The 25,157-nt window shown below is 38.1% G+C and overlaps 1 long non-coding RNA gene across 1 annotated transcript in view; it reads left to right on the top strand.

Annotated features, from left to right (window-relative positions):
• Positions 1-25,157, top strand: part of LOC131280062 (uncharacterized) — a 70,862-nt gene that overhangs the window by 10,869 nt on the left and 34,836 nt on the right. The window contains exon 2 of the long non-coding RNA XR_009187636.1: positions 2,972-3,023. This is a non-coding gene — a long non-coding RNA (uncharacterized lncRNA). The remainder of the gene's footprint in view (positions 1-2,971; positions 3,024-25,157) is intronic.

Raw genomic sequence — 25,157 nt, 5'->3', positions numbered from 1 at the left:
TTTAAACTTTTTATTATGGAAATTTCAAAATATACACAAAAGTAGAGAGTTCAGTGAATCTACATGAACTCATCACCCAGCATCATCAAGCTTCAACCTTTTGCCACAGTCTTTTTTCACCTATCCCTCTTTTTATAAAAGGAAAGTTATTATTGAAAAACTTCAAACATGACTTTATAAGTAGTCAGCATGGCATTTCATCATTAAATACTTCAGTGTGCTTCCAAAAAAAGGACAATTTTTGACCTAACTACAATGCATGTCACACCTAACAAAATTAACAATTCTTTTTTTTTAAAGATTTATTTTTTATTTATTTCTTCCCCCCCCCCCCATGCCACAGTTGTCTGTTCTCTGTGTCCATTTGCTGCATGTTCTTCTTTTGTCTACTTCTGTTCTTGTCAGCTGCATGGGAATCTGTGTCTCTTTTTGTTGCGTCATCCTGCTGCGTCAGCTCTCCGTGTGTGCGGTGCCATTCCTGGGCAGGCTGTACTTTCTTTTGCACTGGACGGCTCTCCTTATGGGACTCACTCCTTGCGCATGGGGCTCCCCTACGCAGGGGACACCCTTGCATGGCAGGGCACTCCTTGCGCTCATCAGCACTGCACATGGGCCAGCTCCACATGGGTCAAGGAGGCCCGGGGTTTGAACTGCGGACCTCCCATGTGGTAGACGGATGCCCTATCCACTGGGCCAAGTCCACTTCCCTACAATTCTTGATTATTATTTATTTAATACTAAGTCCATATGCAAATTTCCCTGATTGTGTGAACATTTCTTTTTACAATTCTTTTTCCAGTTTGGAGCTAGAAAAGGTCTACTCTTCTTTGTTGTTGTTAATGTCTCTTCATTGTCTTTTTTTTTTTTTTTTAGTGTTGCTGGAATTCTGTATTCTAGAAGTTCTAGAGTTGTGTAGTAGCAGATTATGGTGGTTTTCATTTGCATTTTCCTTGAGAATATACAAAGATGAATACATAAGTGCCATTAAACATGTATCCATGATTTTTTATTTATTTTTTTATTGTCTTTTAAAAAAAAAAATACATAGGTTCACAAAAAATGTTACATTAAAAGATATAAAAGGGAAGTGGACTTGGCCCAGTGGTTAGGGCATCCATCTACCACATGGGAGGTCCGCGGTTCAAACCCCAGGCCTCCTTGACCTGTGTGGAGCTGGCCCATGCACAGTGCTGATGTGTGGAAGGAGTGCCGTGCCATGCAGGGGTGTCCCTGTGCAGGGGAGCCTCATACACAAGGAATGCGCCGTAAGGAGAGCCACCGAGCATGAAAGAAAGTGCAGTCTGCCCAAGAATGGTGCCACACACACGGAGAGTTGACACAACAAGATGACGCAGCAAAAAGAAACAAATTCCTGTGCCGCTGACAACAACAGAAGTGGACAAAGAAGAGCATGCAGCAAATATACACAGAGAACAGACAACTGGGCGGGGAGAATAAAATAAAAATAAATCTTAAAAATAAAAAAGAGAGATATAAGAGGTGGGGTATATGGGAACCTCTGCAGTCTCTTTTAATCTGAAATCCTCCCTGCCCTGAAAAGGGGAGTTTTAGTAAGATGAGAAGTAGGAGGGAGATGGTGAGGGCACCTTTCTACTTAAATTCTTAATCAGAAAAATAGGGTGATGGGGTTGTTGGAGAATAAAGTAAAATCAGCTTGGTTTCTTTCCATTTCTCAGGCCCCTCACCCACCCTCTCACTTTATTTGTCCATCCCTGTTTCTGAAGTTCACTTTCTTGTGTAAGCAGCAAAGGGATGCCAGGAAGAGGTTGGTGGATTTCCTTGCTTTTACCAGAAATAGAGGGTATGTCATTCCCCAAGGAAGTTACTATGAATAGTTACTGGCAAAACACTCCCATTGTAACAGGGACATGGTCTCAATGAGGAAATTAACACTGGAAGATATATCTATGTATACTTTTTTTTTTTTTGGTGCAGGAAGGGAAAACAGCAACATGGGATTGTTTGCATTGCAGGGAGGAACTTTGAGAGGTCAGAACTGGCCTCATTGAAGTCTGCCTGGCTAATGTTAAGTGTCTGTGATCTCTGAGCTTGAGTAGGCATCTAAAAAATCACAGTCTGGATTAAATATAGAGACACTTTACTAATGGTTGAATCATAGGAATACAGTGCTACAAAAGGCCCAGGGCCTAGCCAGTCAGGTGTTCCAAAGGGCCCATCAATGAAAGCACTTCAAATATTCTGCCGATGTTTGATTTGAACTTTTATTTTGTTTTAGATGTAGTTAATTCTGGGAACCTGGGAACCACCTGGTGGGTAGAACTGGGGGACAAGAGACCAGCCCTTATTTTGGTTTTCTTTTACAGTCTCTCTCTTAGAATCCAGTTTTTGGTAGACCTCATCAATACTAAATAAATTAACTTCATTACTTTACCAGGAAATCTCTGAAACAATGATTCCCCCACTGTTATGGAGTGTACATTCTTGATGCTGAAAGGACTTTTTAAAAAGCTGCTTCCTTCTCATGAAAGTTGGTAAAATAACTTTTTGGAAGTCCATTCTTTTTGGTGGAAGGCCCATTTTGGAGTTAGAAAATGGCTGCGTAGAAAAGAAATTGGGTAATCTGAGTTTTGTTTTTATTTTGTGTGTGTGATTGTGTATGTACAAAAAAATCATTTACTTATTAATTAAACATGAAACAATATTATATTTTTATATGGGTACATACTACTATATGTAAATGTGAAATGGAACACAACCAAATCCATCTTTGGCTATATGTATAATGTTCTCATTTCTGTTAAAGGAGAATGGTTAATTTATATTTGATGTCCTTAAATAGTAACTAAAAAATAATGAGTTGAAGACTTATTAAATCATATGTGAAACAGTTTTGAGGGAAGAAAAGAAATTGAGATGGCTGGGCAAGATGGCCTTAGTTATGCCCTAACTAATCTCTCCCTTTTTACTTCCCTCTTGCTGATTATCCCAGGCCTGGACTACCTGCCACACCCTGACCTTGAGAACAGCTGGAAGGGGAACAGGTAAAGAGACTAATCTCTGGGTGTGAGGGGTGTGACGTAGGTAAATAGCACAGGCTGGCCACTAGACAGGCCTGGAGTCAAATCTGCCATTCCATTTGCTGCCTTTGAATCCTGAGAAAATGAGCTTTTAGAATTTATTTAATGGTTTCCTCATCTCTTAAATTTATAAAATTTTGCCTTCCTTGTAAGACTTGTTGTGAGGATTAAATAGTGTATGAAAATGTCTTACACAGTGCAGTGCTTAGCAATATATTACTTAATAGGCTCAGGAAGCGGATTTGGCTCAACTGATAGAGCATCCACCTACCATATAGGAGGTCCAGGGTTCAAACCCAGGGCCTCCTGATCCGTGTGGTGAGCTGGCCCATATGCAGCGCTGATGTGCACAAGGAGTGCTGTGCCACACAGGGGTGTCCCCTGCGTAGGGGAGCCTCATGTGCAAGGAGTGCACCCCCGCTAGGAGAGCCGCCCTGCGTGAAAAAAGTGCAGCCTGCTCAGGAGTGGCGCTGCACAATTGGAGAGCTGATGCAGCAAGATGATGCAACAAAAAGAGACACAGATTCTCAGTGCTGCTGACAAGAATGCAAGTGGGCACAGAAGAATATACAGTGAATGGACACAGAGAGCAGACAGTTGGGGATGGGGAAGGGGAGAGAAATTTTAAAAAAAATAGGCTCGATATATGTTAGATCTCTCCCTTTAATTTGCTTGCTCTGTTACATCCCCAGGAACTGTGGTAGGAGGTAATGATTAGAAAGAGAGAAAGAAAGAGAGAAGAAGATCCTACATAAGAGATATGTAAACAGTTAAATGCAGTAAGGTGGTTTGGGTTCTATGATATGAGAATACTGAGAAGACCTAAAGGAATAATGTAGTAACAGCTAAGATTATCAAATGTTTACTCTGTGACAGGCACCGTGCTAAGTGCTTTCTGTAACCTGTCTTACTTAATCATCCCTACAACCCTCTGTGGGATATGCTACGTTATCCTTGTTTTATAAATGTGTGGATTTTAGCTCAATGATGTTAAACTTCTTGCCTAAAACCATATATCTACTCAATAACAGAATTGGGATTTGATTTTCAGTCTGTCTAACTCTAAAGCCCATGCATGTTTTTAACTACTGCTTGGGTATTGAGAATGGAGGCAAGAAAATTTTGTAAAGAAATTTTATTCATTTTTTCCATTCATCCATTCCCCCATCCTTCCACTTATTTCAGAAAGGATTTAAGTTGGTTTTTAAAGACATAAAGCATCAGTCAGGTAGGAAAGGCTTTTTTTATAGAGGCAGTAAGGAAGGATCCATCAGCATTGTAGGCTTGTATGGCCAGAGACTAGGGTGAGAAACCAGGCTGGAGAAGTAGATTTGGTCTGATGCCTTGTATATTACACATCTGCCTCAATATTACAAAATTGAGAATTTATTCTATAGGGAGTTGGGAGTTAATGAAGGATTATGAGTTTCATAAGGAACCCAATTTCATTAACAGAAGCACACCTCATGTTTTGGTCCCAAATCTCTGCTTAATCATTCCCTTCATTCATCAGATTTCATGAATGAGTTTTGGCAGTTTTCAGAAATTTAATCTGGTCTCTGAGGCTAAAGCTTTATCTCCATGGAGGATAGTGGAAGGAATGTTTCTCATTTTAAGGCCATTCCCAAGGGGGATATAAAACACACACACACACACACACACACACACACACACACACACCAGTTTGGATTTGGAAGTATGGCTGGAATATGTTTTCATCCTTGGGTTTGTAGAATTAGCAAACAAAAATACTGCCCAGTTAACTTTGAATTTCAGATAAATAACATTTTTTTTAGCATGCAGTGTCTAAAATATACTAAAAAATGATTCGTTGTTTATCTGAAATTCAGAGTTAACTGGGAGGCCATTTTTTCATCTGGCCACCCTACTGGGGTCATTATTTTGTTTTAATATATTTAAAAATCCATATTTGTTAATTTATAGTTACTCTTCCTATAAGCCCTTTACCCAAAGTGCTGAGATCCTGCAGCACTCAGTGCCAGGAGGAACGTGTGCTATGTACAGTGCCACTGCTACTTCCCACACATATTGCCCTGAAAAAGGTTGACCCCAGAGCACTGAGAAGCCAAAGAGGAAAATCAAGGGATGGGTCACTGTGAAGTCTTTTCTTTCAGGCCAGCTTTGGAGGTTTTGCAGCCTCCCAGTGGCCTGGCTTGAGTCATTTAGAGTTGAAATTCTTTTAAGTGATTGTTTTAGTTTCCTTCTCTTAAAGCTTATCTCTTCCTTGGAGTGTGTTTTAGTTTGCTTGGATGGAGTTGAGTATTTCCCCGGCTCCCTGAATCCTCACGTTGCTCAGTTTCTGTGGGATTTCTTTCTTTGCTTGTTTGCTTTAGGAAGAGGCTCTGATAAAAGAAGGGAAGTCATCTGGGGGCTGGAGGATCCCCTGGTGCAGTTGCTTACTTGGGGCCTTGCCTCCTCCTCAGGCACTGAAAATTTACTATAATCACGAAATGTTTAAGGTGAGAAAGCTGTAATGTTTTTTTAATTGGTTCCATTGCTATAGTGGTACATGGTGAGGGGTTCTCCTTGCCTTCTCCTTCAGAGTAGTTCTACTTTTAATCTCTTATACTTTGTAGGTTTCCCTAAAAGATTTCATTTAATGAAAGGATTTTGCAACTAGAAATAAGTTATAAAACCAGTTCTTTATTTTAGCCGTGGCCCATTACATATTAGGAACTGGAAACTCAGACAGATAATGTGATTTGCCAAAGATTATATGGCAGGTTAACAGTGTAAGCAGGGAAATAAGGACCCAATATTCCAAAGCCCAGGTGGTGCTTTTATTCAGGACTTTGAGACATAATATATCAAATTCCTAATGGTTTAATATGAGGAATCTGTCATTTAAGCGATCGACATTTCAGGGGCCAGGAAAGAGCTCCTTAGCTCTTCAGTTCATATACCTTGGAGATACTGCACAACCACCTTAATTCACCCTAATAGGTAAATGGTAGATATGATTTTGTCACGTGGGAAACATGTTTCATGGAGGATAGCACAAAGAATCTGGGTATCCAGAAATGGAAGTATAGATGGATTGCCTTTAGGGTAGAGATGAATGCAAAAAGCAAGGTGTGGCCATGATAGATATACATCTCAGTTTTCCATTAGCTCTCTATTTCACATAGACTAATTGCATATTCAATGCATTATAAACTCTCTGAGTAAGATTAAGTTTGGGTTTAATTGACCAAAAACCGAAATTAACAGTGGCTTAAAGAAGAAAAAAGTGTATTTTTCATGTATAAAATAGGCAGCCAGGGTCTGGTTCGATGCTCTGTGATAACAGGTGTTAGGACTCTTCTTTGGCTGCTCTGCCATGTAGGTCTTCCATTTTCATATTTACTACACAGGCCAAGATGAATTCAAGAGTTCCATCCGTGATGTCCACATTATATCAGCAAAAAGGAAGAAGGGCAAGGAAGGGAAAGCTCCCTTTCTTTAAGGATATTCTTCAGAAGTGTATAAATCAGCCAAAATGGGGTATTGATGGAAGGTACCAGAAATATGGTGGTTTTTATAAAGGGTATTTATTTGGTAGAAACTTACAGTTATAAGGCCCTAAAGAATAGGTACCATAAGAGGTACTTTCTTACCAAAGATGGTTACCATGTGTTGAAGCAGGATGGTGGATGGTATCTGTGAGGGTTCAGCCTTCCTTCTTCCTCTTAAGGGTCCATGTTCCCAGCTTTTTCTGTTCTCAGCTTTAGGCTGGTATAAGAGTCATTTCTCTCTGGGCTCAGCTGCTTTGTTCTTTCTACAGGGTCAGCTGTAAATTTTCGAGGTGAATGGTTCAGCTCTCTTTGGGTCCCCAGGATCAAAGTTTTCTCCTCTGCTGTGTCTGTGGAACTCTCTCTTCTTTCCTCTATGTATCCTCTTCTGTGTGTGTCCATTTATATGGCCCACCAAGGGGGCAAGAACTTAAACTGAGTTATACCCTACTGATGTGGTCAAATGAAAGCCCTAATCTTAACATAATTTTACCAAAGACATCTCAACTGAATCTAATACAATCAAAGAGTATCAAACCCAGAGGAACAGACCAGTTTACAAACATAATCCTTATCTTTTTGGAGGTTCAAAAATAATCTCAAACTGCCACAAGAAGTAATATTTCCTCTTTTCTAAATGGCCAGACTTTAGAACAGAGCTTTAAAGGAGGCTGAGAAACATAGTGCTTATCCTGAGTGACCTAAAGGCCAGGTAAAAATCCAGGATTCTATTACTAAGGAAGAAGGGGAGAATGGATATTGGGGGTCAGTAGGCAATCCCTATCTAAAGAGAAATGACCAAGTTTTAAACATTTCTCTGTGTGTCTGATATACTTATCCCAGCTGGGTATATTGTAGACATCCCATAGGTAATTATCAATTAATTGCAACTTGTGGTAATTGTTCTCAAATCTAAAGAATAGTAATAGCCATAAGTAGTTCTTTTTTTTTTTTTAAGATTTATTTTTTATTTATTCCCACCAACCCCCCCCCCCCCCCGCCCCGTCCAGTTGTCTGCTCTCTGTGTCCATTCGCTGTGTGTTTTTCTGTGGGAATCTGTGTCTCTTTTGGTTGCGTCATCTGCTGTGTCAGCTCTCCGTGTGTGTGCGGCGCCATTCCTGGGCATGCTGCACTTTTTTCACGCTGGGCAGCTCTCCTTACGGGGTGTACTCCTTGTGTGTGGGGCTCCCCTACGCGGGAGACGCCCTGCATGGCACAGCACTCCTTGTGTGCGCATCAGCACTACTTGTGGGCCAGCTCATCACACGGGTCAGGAGGCCCTGGGTTTGAACCTTTAATCTCCCTCCTATGCGGGAGACACCCCTGCGTGGCATGGCAATCCTTGAGCACATCAGCACTGCGCATGGGCCAGTCCCACACAGGTCAGGAGACTCTGGGTTTGAACCTTGGACTTCCCATGTGGTAGACGGACGCCCTATCCATTGAGCCAAATCCACTTCCCAGAAGTTCTTAAATAGCATCTTAACAGATAAGAAAGCTCATTTATTCTCATTTCTGCTCTTTAAAGAATTTCAAGTATACAGTATTTTACCTAAGACGTTATTGATTTTTTTAACTTATCTTGGGATGCTAAGCACTATTTTATTAAATTGTTTCCATGTGGCATCCCATTGCAAGCTGCAAACTCTTACCCAACTGAAAATGGAATTCTAGAGTTCAGATTTTTAAAAAATTGTTTTAGTACTGCTCACAAGCCAGTGTTACTATTTTCTGTGAAGTCATTGTAAAAGTTTAAGTGTATATTTATATTTTTCCTGTGGGGGAAGACGTTGGTTGATAGCTTCCTTCAATTCCTGAATAAGTCTGCATCCCGTAAAACATTAAGAATCATCAATATAAACTAGAAGGAACATGGGCTTTGGAAGTATGCATATTTGAGTTTGATTTTTGGCTAGATGGCTGTGAGATCTGGGCAGAGGTTTTTAACCTCTGGTCCTCAAAGTCTTCATCCACAAAATGGGGTTAATACCCAATACACAGGGGTGTTAAAAATAATTAAATAAGTTACTGCATGTAAGGCACACTGTAAACTTCTTGAATGGCGTTTATACCTTTTTGTGGTTATATGTTCATGTCTTAACTTCCTTTGTGAAGAAATGTGTGTTCAGCGCTGTGTTTTTATATAATAGTATTTAATAAATATTTGTTGGATAGATCACAGCATAAATTCTAACTCTGTCGCAGCATTAAAACCTCATAGTCCTATTATTTTTTAATATATCCTTTGTAACAGTATTATGAGATGTCTGCTAATTCTTTTACTACTGGTGGGTTTATGGAAAATGTTCTTTATTAATCTTGTTTTTAAAAAGTAAACAAAATTATTTAAAATCTTTTAGGGAAATTCAATCTACAAAAAAAGGTTTTTTTCATAGTAAGTTATAACCTTTGGTTATTTGCTTTATAAGTTTGTGTTTTTATATTTTGGCTTTGCTTAAAATGAGTTTTGGCTAGATATTTGGGGAAATGAAAAGAGTAATACTTGGGCTACAAAGTATGTTACTTGGGCTACAAAAAGAAATAATATGTTTGTTATATTCATTCTAATATTATACATGTAAGAAGGCCAGATATACTGCTTTTGGTGACATCTTAAGGTTTAGTGCTATCATTAAACAGCAAATATTTTTTAATGTTCTCTGGGTGTATGTAAACAATTTAAGTGCATTACAACTTTAATTTCTCCCAATAATGGAAATATATAAATACAAGGGAACATTTATGGCTACTTTGAAAAAATTACAAAGAAAAAGCTATCTTTAGGACTTCTTGTTTTTAAATATATATAATTGCTGTCTAAATGCAAACTTTCTGAGATTTGATTACATTTTTATTTAATTATGCTGTAAACTAATTATGGATGCCAAAAGTATCATTGAGATGTATATTTCAGTATCATTTAAGTATTTAATATTAAGTATTTAAGTGTCACTAAGATATTGATTGAGTACTCTGTATATATACTGTCAGGAGTTGTTAGGAAATGTGGTTGGTTTTAAATAAATCACAAGATATTCTTGCCCTTAAGCTATTTACAGTCTCATCAGGGAAACAAGAAATACACACGAAATGTTGAGAAACAGTAAGAGTGCTTTAAGTGACTTGTGGTGTCATACATAATTACGTGGGGAAAGAAATAATTACTGTGACCTGGAGAAGTCTGTCTTGTGGTGCCTGATTGAGTTATTAAATTACTATTCCAGTATCTTCCTGGACAAGCAGTTTGGTTAAAGGTCAAATTCCTTCTGTCACATATTAGAAGTTCCATCTGTAGTTCCTATTTTGAACATTTTCCTTTCTTTTCCAATCATGTAATCCCACCCTAACCCCATGTTAGAGAAAACAACACAGGATTCTTTTGTGTGGTGATATTATTTAAAAAACAAAAGAACACGACATGTGTGATTAAGCTGAATATCTGGATGTCTCCACAATGCTGTAAAGTGGTCCTTTGGACAAAAATTGCATGTATTTATCATGGGAGTCATCAGATCAGTCTAGAAATGAAGAAACCCTTGGACTTAAAGTCAGTCTCCTTGGCAGAATTCTTATTTTTGAAGGGAAATAAAGAGCCTGAGGATGGCTTGTCTGTATGTGTGTGTGTGTGAGCTTGTGTTTCTGTGTATGTGTGTAAGCATGTCTGTGTGTGTGTATGTACAGTGGTAGTGGTGGATTTCATAGATAGGGCAACAGTTCTGAAGACCTCTTTCCTAATAACATTGAGTGAGGGAGGAACTTTGTCTTTTAGCTTTTCAAATTATCTAAGAGGAATGGACTCTTTTTTTTTTTTTTAATTTAAAAAAATTGTTTATTTTTCACAATGATTTTAAAAATCACCTTTATGAGGGTTTAATGAACACAGAATAAAATGCATCAACTTTTTTAGAAACCAAGAAAGTAAATTTATTTAAATTACTAAAATAGCTTTAAAGTCATTTTTTTCTCTTTATTTTTTTAATGTTACATTCAAAAAATATGGGGTCCCCATATATCCCCCACCCCCCTCACCCCACTTCCGCCCTTAACAACAAGCTCCTTCATCATCATGAGACATTCATTGCATTTGGTGAATACTTCTCTGAGCACTGCTGCACCTCATGTTCAATGGTCCACACCATAGCCACATTCTCCCACAGTCTACCCAGTGGGCCATGGGAGGACATACTGTGTCTGGTAACTGTCCCTGCAGTACCGCCCAGGACAACTCCAACCCCCGAAAATGCTCCCACATCACATCTCTTCCTCCCATTCCCTACCCCCAAGGAATGGACTCTTAAAAGTAGCATCTGGCACCTGAAACATCAGCTGCTGTGTAGCAGAACTTAAGGTCTTTTATCCTAAGTTAGACTGTTGTAACAAGCTACCCCAAAATCTGAATGCCTGAAAACAAAGGAATATTTCTTGCTCCAACCACATGTCCCTCGTGGGTCAGCAATGGGCCTTGTTCCACAACACTGTTGTCCTCACTCTGGTCTAGGTTGATAAAGCAGTCATCATGTGGAACATTGCTGGTCAGAGTGGCAGAGGGGAAAAAAACATAACAAAACTCTTGGGTCTAGCATCTATAACAGTCTCTGGCCTGAAAGAAACAAATTTGGTCTTGACAGTTTAGGATTTAATCAAGGTTTATAAGATACAATTCCATTTAGACAAAAATAAAGTCTTACATTTAGAGTATTAGAGTCACTTGCCTAGGATGAGGGTGTGTGCCGAAAAGATCAGGGGCTTAATATGAAAGAGCTGACAGCCTGTTAAATGGCAGCCAAAAAAACAGCTAAGATGATATCAGGTTGTAGGTTGAGGATTTTTAGATTCTTTAACAAAAGAGGTAGTGGTTGCTAATTGTCCCACTATATGCCATAGTTGTTAGACCATCCCAGAAGTGTTCTATTCCAATTTGGTAACACTCATGAATAAAGACAAATGAATCTAGACAAAAATAAACAGGAGGGTCAAGGGTCAGAAATGGTTGAAGATGAATAAGTTTGTTTTATCTGAGAAAACAGAGAGGTGATATATCCTACCTGCCTGTAAGAATGTGGAGAAGGGATTCATCCTATTTCTAAGTATACTCATGATATAAGGAACCCATAAATGAAAATTAAAGGGAGGAGAATTTCATCTCAGTACAGAAAACTTAGTAGTAATTAGACTGCTCAACAATGACAGAAACTATGCAGTGATGTCTCTTTCTCTTTTAGAGGCTCTAGTCAAACATCATTTGTTACAGAATATGATCCCATTGTAACTAACTGATTTCATTTTTATTCTTGTGTAGTTCAGTTTTGTGCAGTTGAGGCAATTTAAATATTTGTGATTTTTTTAAGACTGAATATAGGTCTTTGAAAAAGGTTTTTAATAAATAAAACAGTGAATTTTTGAAACTTTCTTCCAGGGTTCATTAAGTGACTGACTGGAGCAGAGGACCTGTGTGCATATCCTGGCTCCTCCCTTACAAATTTTGTGACCTTGGCAATTTAATGACTTAATCTCCCTGAATTTAAATATGTGTCCCTGTAAATGGGGATAGTAATGTTGCTGTGGGGATTAAATTAAATGAATTAATGCATGTAAAATACCTCTCATGGTGCTTCACACACAGTAGGCACCCAGTACACATAACCTTTTCTTTGGTGGTTGTTTTACTAAGCCCAACATTGTGCTTAGTAAAAGCTTTTTGATTCATAGTCCTACCTCCTTTTGACTGCTCATTTAAAGTTACTTCAGGTTCCAGGGTCAAGTCAAGAATGTCAGTGATTTTAATGACTGCTCCATTCAATTACTTTCCTCATACTTAAACATTCTAAAATCAGGTTTTTGATGACCTCTGGGGCTGTGGTCACTCATTCACATAGTAAATAAAACCCATCATGCTTTCCAGCTGGTCTTTGAACAACTACTCCTCTTGTTCCTTGCACGGTTCAGATTTGTGGACCACGGGTCTATTCATACGGGTGTGCTTCTTTTTAACTTAGGTTTTTCATCACAGTTGAAGGCTTTTTAGTTTTTTTTTGAGTTACCTAGTGTGTGGGGCTCAGATAATCCTATTAACTTGACCTTTCCATTATGTCAGAGAAAATGCAAAGTAATTTTACCTAAACCTCTTTTGAAGAAAGCAAACTTAAAAACAATTAAAATTGCAATCATTGAAACTTTTAATTGGCTCATCTTTTCATTTGCACTAACCAAAAGAATCGTTAAACTGCCACGTCTTTTGGAAGGAGTTGATTTTTAAGTCCTGTATGAAGTAAAAATGTGAATAATCATATTATATGCTTGTCCTGTTTTGAGTTCTTTGCCACAAAATCACTTTTAGAGGCTTATTTCTGCACATGGATAGCAGATTTGCACCTGGTTCTTTCTTACTTGTTCTGCTTAGATGCCATCTCAACTTTATTTCTCATTGGGTCCAGGATGATGACTTTATTCCTAAAGTTCGTAAGGCTTTAATTCTCTGCCTCTCCAGTGAACCTAACTACTTTGTCATATGGTAGAGTATGAGGCTTTTGCAATTTATGAATCATTGCAATCAAATCTGGAATAGCCATGCAACCCTTTTGCCTGAAAGTATATTATTGAGCATCCAATTTATGGTTATAGCTCTTTCCTAGTGTCAGTTTGATTGTAAGTCAGTTTTAAAATTGTTCACACAGTCATTGTGTGAGGGGAGTTATGCTGGCAATCATTTGAGTGTTACAGACATTTATTACCAAACTGAACGGAACATTTCCGTAAATGTTCAGGGTTTTTATTTTGTTTTGTTTTGTTTCACCAGAACAGTCCTCAGAGTGCATTTTGGGCATGGCCCCCCTACTCACACATTCACCAGCATTTCCCTCAATTAATTGGTGTGATGATGGGGCCATGTTTTCAGGTTTTTATAGGAGGGATTCACATTTTTTTTTTTTGCAGATGGATTTCCTTAGCAAACTTGAGATTGCTGTGTTAGTTTTCATAACTTGGTTGCCCTAATTTTTAAATGGGGGGAAATATTAAGATAACTGAAATTGTCTTTATAGGCACTCTCATATGCAAGAATGAGTTAGGGGAGAAATTCAGGTAACTTAATATTAGTAACTTTCATATGCATGTTACTTAATAGGCCTCCATGTCTTCATTTCTCATATAGAGCTGATGGTAGTGCTATCTCATAAAGATGTAGAGTTTTGAGGAGAATGTTACAAACATTTAACCCAGTGCCTGAGACACTGCGAGTCTGTGTTTATTTGATCCTCAGAGCTCGGGAGATAGAAATGCGTTATTACCTACACTTTACAGGTGAAGAAACTAAAACTTGTAGTGAGTAAGGTCAAGGTCACATGGCTAATATGTGGTTGAGTGTAGGATTTCAATCTGAGATTCTTAACTCCTAGGTTAGTGCTCTTTTCACTGCAGGAAGGCTCAGGGAATTAATTAGGTGGATTGCTTGCTGTGTTCTTAAGCAGTGTTTCTTAATCCTCACTGCTCAGTAGAATCACCTGTAACTTCAGAAACACAGATGCTTTGGTCCCAGTGGGGAGATTCTGATACAGCAGATCCAGTGTGGACCTGAAAATTTGTAGCTATAGATACTCCTGATGCTGCTGATATGCCCCCTCTCCTTCATTCTCTATTTTTTGTGTTTTTGGAACTCCTTTAGGATGTGTGTTGGAGCTTTTCTTTCTATCCTCCATATAAATATTAATATGCCTTTCTTCTTTAAATCTCTGTGATGCATTCTGGGAAATTTCTCTTTCATTTTCCAGTGCACTAAATCTCTTTTCAGTTGTGCTCAGTTTACTCTTTAGCCCATATATTGACTCTATTTCTGTGACTATCCTTTTTATAATCTATTTGTTCATAACTGTCTTATGTCATGGATAACTAATTTTGCTTTCTCTAAAAGATTTTTAAATTAACTTTTTATCAAACACATTATAAAATGCCAGACTATTTTATAGGTGAAATAATTCTACAAGGCTTCTAACTAAAATCAGTAGTGTGGGTGTTGAGGCCATGGGATGGACATGCCGGAATGGGTGTACTGCTTGTGGGAGATACCATAGTACAGTTAGTGCAGCAGTGTGAGATATGGCAAGAGCTTCCCTTACCCCTCCCCCATCACACACTGAATTTTGTAATTGGAGGAGGTACAACAAGACATTTTTTATGGAGACTAAAGAATGGAGAACTGGAGAATATTAAACCTAACGTTATTGTGTCTGGATAGGAACTAACAACCATGAAAATAGAGCAGAAGAAGTAGCAGGTGGATTGAGGTCATCATACAGTTTATCAACACAAGGCAGCCATAGGCCAAAATCATCATATTGGATTTGTTATCTTGCAGTGAGAAGCCCAGCCCTTTGAGGTAAAAGAATGCCAAGGTGAATCAACTTCTCAAAGTTTCCCTGCGAAAGCTTGCCAGTGTTCAGCTTTGGCTCAGATCAGTTATATCACAGACGCTATAGAATTCTTCTCTTTCTTAAGGCACTTTGCATTGTAAATGTTCCTGGATGTTCCTACCTAGTGTTTGAAGGGGAGGAGGAATTTAAAATGGTCCTGTACATAGAAGGTTTGTTTGACACAGGAGCAGAGCTAGCCAAGGAAAATTGTTGTTTAAATTCATTTGACAGCAGAAGGGGACTTTTTAGTTGTATGTGTGACACATTTATTGAATCATCACTGTTATCCTATGACAGCATCAGCCTAAGTACTGAATAATATGGATTTTTTGTTACATGGCTCTAAAACAGATGTTTGGGTTTGTTTTTTGTTTTCAGTTTTTAAGGTTCATGTTTTAGCCATTTGTTTTCATTTTGTTTTACTCTCATTGTTTCCTTAACATTACAGCACCAAGTGATATGGGAGATGTTATAGTTTTTAGTGAATTTGTTCTACCCTTTTAATCTTTCTCATGCTTAGAAGTAAAAATGGAATTTTCCCATTGGCAACTCTTTGGAGGGTTTTATTTTTATGGTGCTTAATATCATGTCTATAATAGACCCACACATGCAGGCATTTGTTCCCATTCCCCCTTGTCCCCTCTTTTCGTTGGTTATTGTTGACATTATGAGCTTTTAACACGTTTTTGACCTCTAAGTCCCCAGCCAATTACCCTCATGATATTACCGATAAATAACTCATTCTTATGTTGTGTTCTGTACTATAGAGTCTGTGTAGTGCTGTCAATATTCAGAGTTCTGGTTGGTTCTGTTTGTTTTTTCCTTAAAACCTGTTACTGTTTCCTTTTCTGGGAAAAAAATCAGAACTCCATTTCTCGTTCCATAAGATGGGCATTATTTCAAGTTTTATGTATATTTTATGTTTTTTTATTGGCTTGGTTTTTAAAGTCCAGAAAAAGTTGGCCTTTTCCCATATGCCCCGCTCCCTATCCCTCCATCATCTGAAAATGTCTTACAAGAGCACTCTATATTATTAATGGTTTGCTTGAGCTACAAGAACTGCCATTAAAAAAATAATGAGACAATGTATTGCTTATTGTCCAATATACCTATGAAATATGTGAAAACTAGATCTACAAACAAATATTTTAAACTGGACCAGTGGGTGTTGATGAAATCCATTAAAATGTGTTCTGTATGGGACATGACTCCTGGGGATGAACCTCCCTGGCACTGAGGGATTGCTACCAAATACCAACTAGCAAGGCAACTGGAAAAAGAACTTGATCAAAAGAGGAAAAGGGTAAAGGCAAATGAGCTTATATGGCTAAGAGACTACAAAATGAGTTGGGAGGTCATTCCAGAGGTTACACTTATACACTTCTCAGTAGGATTTCATTGACTACCACAGTGAATAGTACCTCAAATAGTGGTGCTCCTGAGGGCTCTGGAGACATCCAGATACTATAGGCAGGGCAAATAGCTCAGAAGTTTGGCACCTTGCCAGTGGGCCCTAGTTTGGAATTTATGCTCCCCAGTGGACAGAGTTGGAAACAGTGATTTTCCTACACATGGCTCTTCTGCCCTTTTTGTTTGAACCTGTAGTTAGTACTAGAGTTGGTAGGTGTATGTCCAAGAGACTTAAATTATTGGCCTGTCCATGTGCCAGCTAGGCCCTGAATCCCAACAGATTTGCAATACCTACTTTCCAGTTCATTGGAATCTTCCAGAACAACTAACAAGGAGGTAATAATGCATAACTACCATCCCAAGGAACAAAGAGAGTGCAATTGCAAGCAAGATAGTCCCGTCCATCTACCCCGTGGTATCAAAGTCCCCTCTCAATTAGAGGTGTAAGGGACATCACCATCCCAGAATCCTCAGGGATGAGAGGATGATTGGGGAATGAATGATAGACTTACTGATGTTCTAATATAGACTTATTGCTATTCTAGCAATGGAAGAACTTATATCATTGATGTAGAGGCAGTGGCCACTGGAGGAGGTGAGGGAGAGGGAAAAACAGGTGTAATATGGGGGTATTTTTGGGATTTGGGAATTGTCCTGAATAACATTGCAATGACAGATACAGGCCATTATATATCTGGCCCTAACTACAAGATTGTGTGGGAAAGAGTGTAAAATACAATGTAAACTATGGTCCGTGTTTAGTGGCAATGTTCCACAGTGTGTTTACCAGTTGTAACAAATGTACCATGCTAATGAAGGATGTTGTTGATGTGGGAAAACGTGGGAGGGATAGGGAGCAGGGCATATGGGAATCCCCTATATTTTTAATGTAACATTTATGTAATGTAAGTATCTTTTGAAAAAAAAAAGTATATTTAAAAAAAGCAAGTGAACAAAAAAAAGTGCTCTGTAGTGATTCTGCTTACTGCTCAAGTTCAATAACTAAGGCATATATTTTTTGTTCTGCTTGCAAGACAAATGGCAGACCTTTTGTGTGTTTTGAGTGGGGGGACGATTTGTGCAAAGACCCAGTTCTGATTGAGAAATGGAACCTGGGCTGTTTTTTCCTTGTCAGAGCCTCTTTCTGGGGATTTTGCTTTGTTTTTGCCTTTTTTATTTTTCTTTAAATATATACTTTTCTGAATGTAAAAAAAAATTCAGTAGTCTTCTACTATACTGTTTTCCAACTCTGGCTCCTACTTCCCACTGTCAACTATTTTCCAAATTTCTGGATATCTTCTGTTATTTATCTCTGTATTTCTAAATAACATGTTTATATTCTTTATTTTTATATATTCTATACAGCCTTTATTCAATAGAATATGAAGAAGATGAGGATTTTGCTTTCTAATTTCTTCCATATTTCCAATAATGCACTGTTTAGTGTTTTCTTTACTATGAGTATATAAAGATTATTCATTCCTGAGCCAGGTAGTATATTTATTTCCTTCATTTTACAATTCCTTAGAGTAAACACTAGCCTTTTTTGTTTGTTTATTTTTATGCCTATCTCAAATTCATCCTGAATTCTTTATCATCTAAATTAATCCCTGAACTCCCAGTATATTCAATGATATATCAGGAATTCTTTCTTGGAGATACTCTTCCTGGATCCTCTTGTTCCAGTCTGGACTTGGTTGTTCTCCAGCACTGCTGTCCAGCTGTCTTCTAGGACTGCTCTAGCTCTACTGTGTTGACTCTCCTATTTCCAGGATGTCATATCTTCTTTCTTTGTTTATTCTTTTGTGTTGCTGGCCTGTAGTCTCCAGGTTGCATGGAAGGGGTTGCATGGAAAATTTTTGAGAATATATGTCTGGAAATGTCTTTATTCTAGGCTTATATTTAGGTATAGAATTCTAGACTTGAGATAATTTTCCCCTCATAATTTGAAGGCATTAACTGATTTTCTTCCAAGTTTCTAGACTTGTTTTAGGGTGTTGGAAACTATTCTGATTTCTGATCTCTTCTATGAGACACAGATTTTCTCCAAGAAAACTTTTGGGATTTTTCTTAAGCTCTGTTACTCAGAAACTCAGGATGTATCTTCTCTGGGCCTGCTTTCCGTCATTGTGCTGTATACTAAGTGGGCCTGTTCAACTGAAAACTTATGTCCTTCCATTCTGAGAAATTTTCTTATGCTGTTTCTTTAACAAGCATTTTCTCTCCATTCTCTCTCTCTCCATTTGTTTCTGGACCACTCGGTTAAGTTATTTTTTCTCTTATTAGCAATATCTTTGAATTTTCCTTTTTTTCTCCATCCCCTACCCTTTAAAAACCTTATTTTTGTCACATTTTAATTTTTCAAGAACTTTTTAAATTCCCTGAATTTATGACATTTTAAAAGAGCTGTTTTAAAATTCCTTTTTTATGACAATTTATTCTTATTTCCATGAATGCACTATCTTTCCTTCTCTCTCTGAGGATATTATTCGTGAAATATTTAAGTTTTCTTCCCTTTGCACTCACTGTTTTTCATTCTTCCAGTTTGTTTTTGTTGGTATTTCATGTGAGAATTTTTCTTCTGTGTTACATGATATTTGGCTGTCCTTTGAGAGACACAAAAAAGTATATGGGAAAGTATATGGATGTGGGATGGGTTTGTCAAAATATCTGTGATTGTAGAATATTCAGACAGGGCCTGAGGTTTTTTTTCAAATCCTTTTTTTTGGTTCTTAGTATTAGAGGACCTAGTAGGACCTTTCCCTTGGGATGATACAGAACAAGTTGTGTTGTGGGAACACAGGCTCAGGCACAACAGAGGCTCCTAGCAAATGGCCAATTTATTACTTACACAGCACTGCTAAAGGGCACACAAGAGCAAGGGAAAAGATCCTGCCATGACCAGTCACATGGGGAAGCCAACTGCTCAGGTCAGGGTCAGCCGGACAGGCAGCAGCAACTATTCCCTATTTTGTGGAAGAGATGAGGGACCAGTTGTGGCTGGTTCCCTGGGGAGGCCAGCTGCTCGGCAGCTCTGCACAACTTGTGAGATGAGGGACACCTGCACTGCCTTTGCTGAGCATTTATACACTCTAGGGGGAGGGGGTCCTGCCAATGAACCTTTGTGCCTTGGCAAGCAGTGGGGGTTAATTAAGTTAACATCTCCCCCAGCTGCTGGTGGTCTTTTGTGAAATAGAAAAATACCAAACACTTGCATGCAAACAAGCACAAGTGGAAACATACCAAACACCTGCATGCAAACAGACACACGTGGAAACATAACAAACACCTACGTACAAACAAGCAAGAGGGACAGTGGGCTGGGATGGCTGCTGAATGTGTCTGTGACTTCCTCAGCAGGTGGTATGTTTCCCCAAAGATGAATCTTCTAATTTTCTTCCCTAGAGATAGAACCTGTTTTTCACATTGTGAGCAAGAAACCTGGGAGAGTAGATTTTTACTTAACCCCCTGTTTTCAGTATAGACTTCTATCTTCAGCTGTGTGTAATGTTTCTGAGTTTGTATCCTTCAGGTTCAATCTGTTTATTAAAATCAATACCCAGATTTCTGCTGGGATGGGGAGGAGACAGTCTCCTGAGTCTACCTGGTGGGAGAAGGGCTACTGTGGGGGTAGACTGTTTTTTTAATATGGATCTCTTACCAGCCCCGCACTATTTTTAGAGATATATGGTGCCTTCAGTTCCTGATTCTTTCTGGAGTTTCACAGTGTGAATTTGCTCCCTTAGGAACCCTGTCCATACCCCACAGCCACCACTTGTAGGTCGTTAGCTTTCTGCCTTTTCTATTATGTTGTCAATGTCCACTCTTTATCTACTTTCCAGCTTCCAAAAATTTGATGTGGATCATTTCCTGTCTTCTTCTCGCTTGTTGTCCTTATGCTTGTGGGTTTATGCCTTTAAAAAAAATGAAACAATTTTACTATTTTTAGAGTTTTTTTGGGGGGGACATGTAGGAAAGCTAAAATCATGTGTTTAATCTACCATATTTAAGCAAAACCATTTCATTTATTACTTTGAAGCTGTTTATATACATTTTCCAGTTGCTCTTTTTAACCCTACTTCTCTGAGTGTGAATTATTTTGCTTAGTCTGTAGACTGCCTTTCATGGCACTGAACTTTCTCATAATTTTATTTTTTGTTAAATGTATATTATTGTCTGTGGTTTTGTCTTGTCCCATCTCTATTTTTGGTCATCTTTCTTCTTCTTTTCCCTCTCTTCCCACCACACTAAATCCTGTTGCATGCCAGGCTTAAGATATTTGTTCTTTTATTGCAATTTCAGTCCTGGTTAGGATCACAAGTGTCAGGACTTGGTAACTGAAATAAGGAAGGTCATGATCAACTTTCTTCCTCTTTTTCCTCTTTTATCACTACAGTTCTGCTTTCTAGGATATTCCTTCATTTATCCAGGTCTTTGCCCCTTTTTAAAACAGTGCTAGTTTAGAGCATAGCTGCAAGCAACAGGCATAGTGACTTCAAATAGTAACGTGAGAAACCCACCAGTCCAGGTGCTGTAAGCCATAGTCCTGCCCTGTCCACCAGTCCCACCCCAATACTGAAAGCTCATTCCTCTTAGAAAAGCTTTAAGGACCCTTTGTGTGTATTTTCCTGAAAGGTGAAGTTTTCCTTTTATGGACCCAGAGAAGACACTGGTTTTTCTCTTCAGGATCTAAGTAAAGAGCAAGGGAAAGGAGAGTGAAATTTTTTTTTAACATATCTCATGCTTACTAGCAATAATACACAATTCTGAAATCTCAGATTAGTGATAAAACTGACAGACAATTTTGTATTCCTCAAGGGGCCAGAGTAGAAAGAAATTACAAATGATGGTTGTAGAAGTAAAAAGAGGCAAGGCCAGGTCAATCCTGGAGTCCTCGGAAGAAACATACTCTGCTTATAAGTTCTTTTTCTTATACTGTTTCAAGTTCTTCCTTTCCTCAAATTCCAAATAATACAGTGGTTCAGAGCAGAGATTCTAGAGTAAGACTATTTTTTTAATCCTGGCTTTCTTGCTTCTTAGGTATATAAGCTTGGGCAAAGTTTTTGGTATTAGCTTCAATTACGTCATTTTCCTCATGCACGGAATAGTAATAACTGTATCCCTATGGATTTGTTTTAAGGATTAAGTGAATTAATACAGATGTACTCTGAATAGGGCCTGGCATCTAATAAATGCTGCAGCTACTATTTTAGCTTTATTTCAATAAAGTTTTCTTTGGTCCCAGGCCTTAATCAGCTTCCTTTAAAATTTCACAACCTTATTCTGTACCTCTCATTTTGGGACTGACTTATTCACTGTCTTACTTTGCTACTAATATTTTTCAGTGCATTAGTTATGTGATCCCAACTATTGTAGATTCTTTGAGGACAGAGGCCGTGTAGAATGTGTGTAATTGCTTCGTTTGTTCTCATGGCTGCCAGCACAGTACTGAACTCAAGCTGGCGTTCAGCTTACATTTTTCAGTAGATTGGGCATTAGCTCACATTGAATCTAGGTGATACTTGTCAGGTGATCTGCTTCTAGCTTTCCAAGACACAAGGTGTGGCAATTCTGTGTTTTGCAGCCCTAGTTGGTATCAGAAACATTTTCAATTTTTACCTTTTCAGGAAACAGCCCTAAAATTTATCTTTTCTTAGGAATTATACCTGACAAAATCCACCTAGAAGTAAATATGCTGCAAGGCAATGTAAAATTCGTGATTCCTTGTCCTCCCATTCACCTCTCGGGTTTCGAAGGAAGATAGGAAAGAAGTTATGATTTTACTTATTCATGAATGAGTAACATTTTCTCATCCACATTCTTTAGGGTTTTTTTTAAGTTTATATATTTTATTAATATGTGGCAACCTAAAAGTACAAGATTTTTTTTTCTCGATTTTCCTTCCATTTCCACACTGCCTTTTCTGGCACCCTTAGGAAATTTCAAGACCCTCCTCCTTTCTCATTTAAGGATTCCGTGTCTGTCAGTTATTTGGAAGGTGGCATATTGCCTGTCTTCCTGTTTCAAACTAGTCTCAAAGTGCTTTCTTTTCCCAGAGGTGGCCAAAAAAATGCTATGCTGAAATGTTCATTTGTGAATACAGTGTTTCTCAGGAGGCGTAAATTCATATCCTGTTCTCACAATGTATTTTATTAGCTGTTAGAGTTATTTTACTGCCAGGCTTTGGATACTGACTTGGTGCCCAGTGCTAATAACTGTCTTTAAAGGCTTATGAATAGGGTCATAAATACTATTTACTTTAGTAGAAACACATAATTTTGGTATTGCCACCACCACCTCTGCCTTCTTCTTGCCCTCACATACTTGGGCAGTTTGTAGTGACTCTGGTTACTCTGAACTTTTCCCCATTTTTTGCTCACATGTGGGTAAATTTGTTTGTTTAAACTTTATTTTGCATAATCAAGTCACTCTTGTATTCTGGCCTCCAGTCTTCAAATAACATGAACCTTCCCAGATTATATGTTCTAAGGCTTTTCTCCTCCTTTTCAACTAGGCCCAAAAATAATAAACCAGGGATATCATGCAGGCAACCAGAAAGTTAAATGACTGCTTAAAGTGCATTAGCAGAAGTTTAACTATAGCAGAGCCCAGTCGGCATTACAAAAGCACAGAAAACCCTTTAGTTCAGTGGCAGACTTGATGTTCATGTCTCAGGTGTCTAAAGATGTTAAAATCTCAACCTCACATCAGAGAAATATGAAAACAAAACTTAGACAAACCATTTTTGTTTTTATCCAGTTTATCTTAAGATGGAGATTGGGTAGTTGAAAAGAGATTGTTCTTTCAATTTCAAGATGCAAATCCTATTTCGTTATACCCTATATTAGATGAGAATGCTGGGAAATAAGCAATATGATACAAGGGTAGTTTGGTCATGATTGGCTTTCCACTAAGAATATATACTAAGACAAGGTAGATATCATTCAGAAAGCTTGTAGGTTTATCTGTAAAACAGGTTTTGAATTCGTGCTGAGCAGACCAACATTTACTCATTAAACGTGCTGGGCAATGTGTTAAGTGATGAAGTCAGAACAGTGATGGCAAGGATTATAGGTGACAGAATCAGTTTACAAGAAATACATGACAAAGAAAAAAAACCCCTTCTGTCCTTGACCTTCTATGTAGGGGTGAGGTATACTTAGGTAAAGGTGCTGATTGCGTACTTAACTTTTCTCAAGGTCTCATTTTACTCATTCTATTTAGCTGTGTCTTTAATATTCTGTCTCCTGAAAACGGATCATAATATTAAATTGGGCCTGAAAATGGTATTTAATCCCATGTAAGTACTGACAGCCACCTATCCTATAGGAGCAGTTTTGAGTAATGCTTAAATATACTGGCTTTGCAAGTCAACACAGCTGTGCTATTTCTTTTTCAATAGCTTGAGCAAGTTCTTTGTGAATCTTAATTGCTTTATCTGTAAAATTTGGACAAGAGTGGTCTACTTGGTAGTATAATTGTGAGGACTGAAAGAAGTAATGCATGATAGTTTAGTTTAGTACCTGGAATGTAGTTAAGTTCTTAATATACATTAGTTATTATTATCCAATTATGGTCATTCTATTATGAATCTCTTAGCAAGGGGATAGCATGAGGGTCTCCTTTATTAATCTCTCCCAATCTCTTTGCACATTTTGTTGCTTGGACAAAAAAAGTTAATAGAATATAGTGGTGTTAACCATTACTTCAATTTTTTACTGATAGAAGATGTCAGACATTCTGTTGGCTGGTTTGGATAACCTCTTTTCTAGATCCTGCTAGTGAAAAACAAAGACTTTTTCACTTCTTACGTCCATTTAAGTTTTTCAAGCTTCCATTTAAGTCTCTTGATTGTAGCAATATGTTATTTCCACTAAGTCCAGTTTACAGCAAGTGAAAGTTGACCAGTGGATACTCATTTCTTTTTTAATGTGGTGGCTTCTTTCCCAGCCAGTGAGGGCTGGGCTCATACCTCATCATAAACAGGGTAGAGACAGTGAGCTTAGAAGGTAGCATTAACTGTAGCACCCAGTGGAAGATGTGTTGCTATTGTGCTCTCTGTGAATGTGAAGGAATTGATTGAAGGAAGTACCTGGATTCAAATAGGAAAACCTGGGGCTATTTCTTCTGATCTAATACCCTCTGTGCACAAGGTATGAAGAAAGATAATCCACTTTTCATTTATGTTATGTTACTGCTTTGAACTATAAAAACCCTTCCCTGTGAACTTTTAAAAACTCTTTGGCTATTGGATCCCTGAAATAAATTTTACTCCATGAAAATTGAACCTTCTCTTCAGAAGGTTTCTGATGGCTCTTTTTCCTTTGAATATTCAGTGGAAGGAAACCTTTACAATTTCTGTGCCAATGTTTTCTCCATTCTGGAACTACTTGAGTGAACACAATGCATCATTTTTTCAGAAATCAAAGGTTTCTTATTAAAATCTTTATTTGAAATTCACATACAGTTTAGCAGAGTTTCTGAATTAAGTATGGAATTAATAGTCCATTAAAAATAATGATTGACTTGTATTTCTTTTAACCATGGACTGTAAATGACTTTAAAACACCATCTAGCACATTCAGAATTACCATGTATAACTGACCAGTACCCCACCTAACCTAGCCTGTCATTTGTTCTTATCAAATCTTCAGTGGAAGAGATTGTGTCAAGGTCTCCTTTACCAGCCTGTTCCAGTGTCTTAAAAATCATATAATGCTTAAAAGAGAACAAAGTAGTCTTTTTATGACTATAAATGTTTGCTTTGTTAT

Source organism: Dasypus novemcinctus, chromosome 2 (genome assembly GCF_030445035.2).
Source record: "Dasypus novemcinctus isolate mDasNov1 chromosome 2, mDasNov1.1.hap2, whole genome shotgun sequence".
Taxonomy (NCBI): Eukaryota; Metazoa; Chordata; class Mammalia; order Cingulata; family Dasypodidae; genus Dasypus; species Dasypus novemcinctus.
The sequence above is the reverse complement of the archived record's forward strand: the minus strand, read 5'-3'. Positions and strand labels throughout refer to the sequence as shown.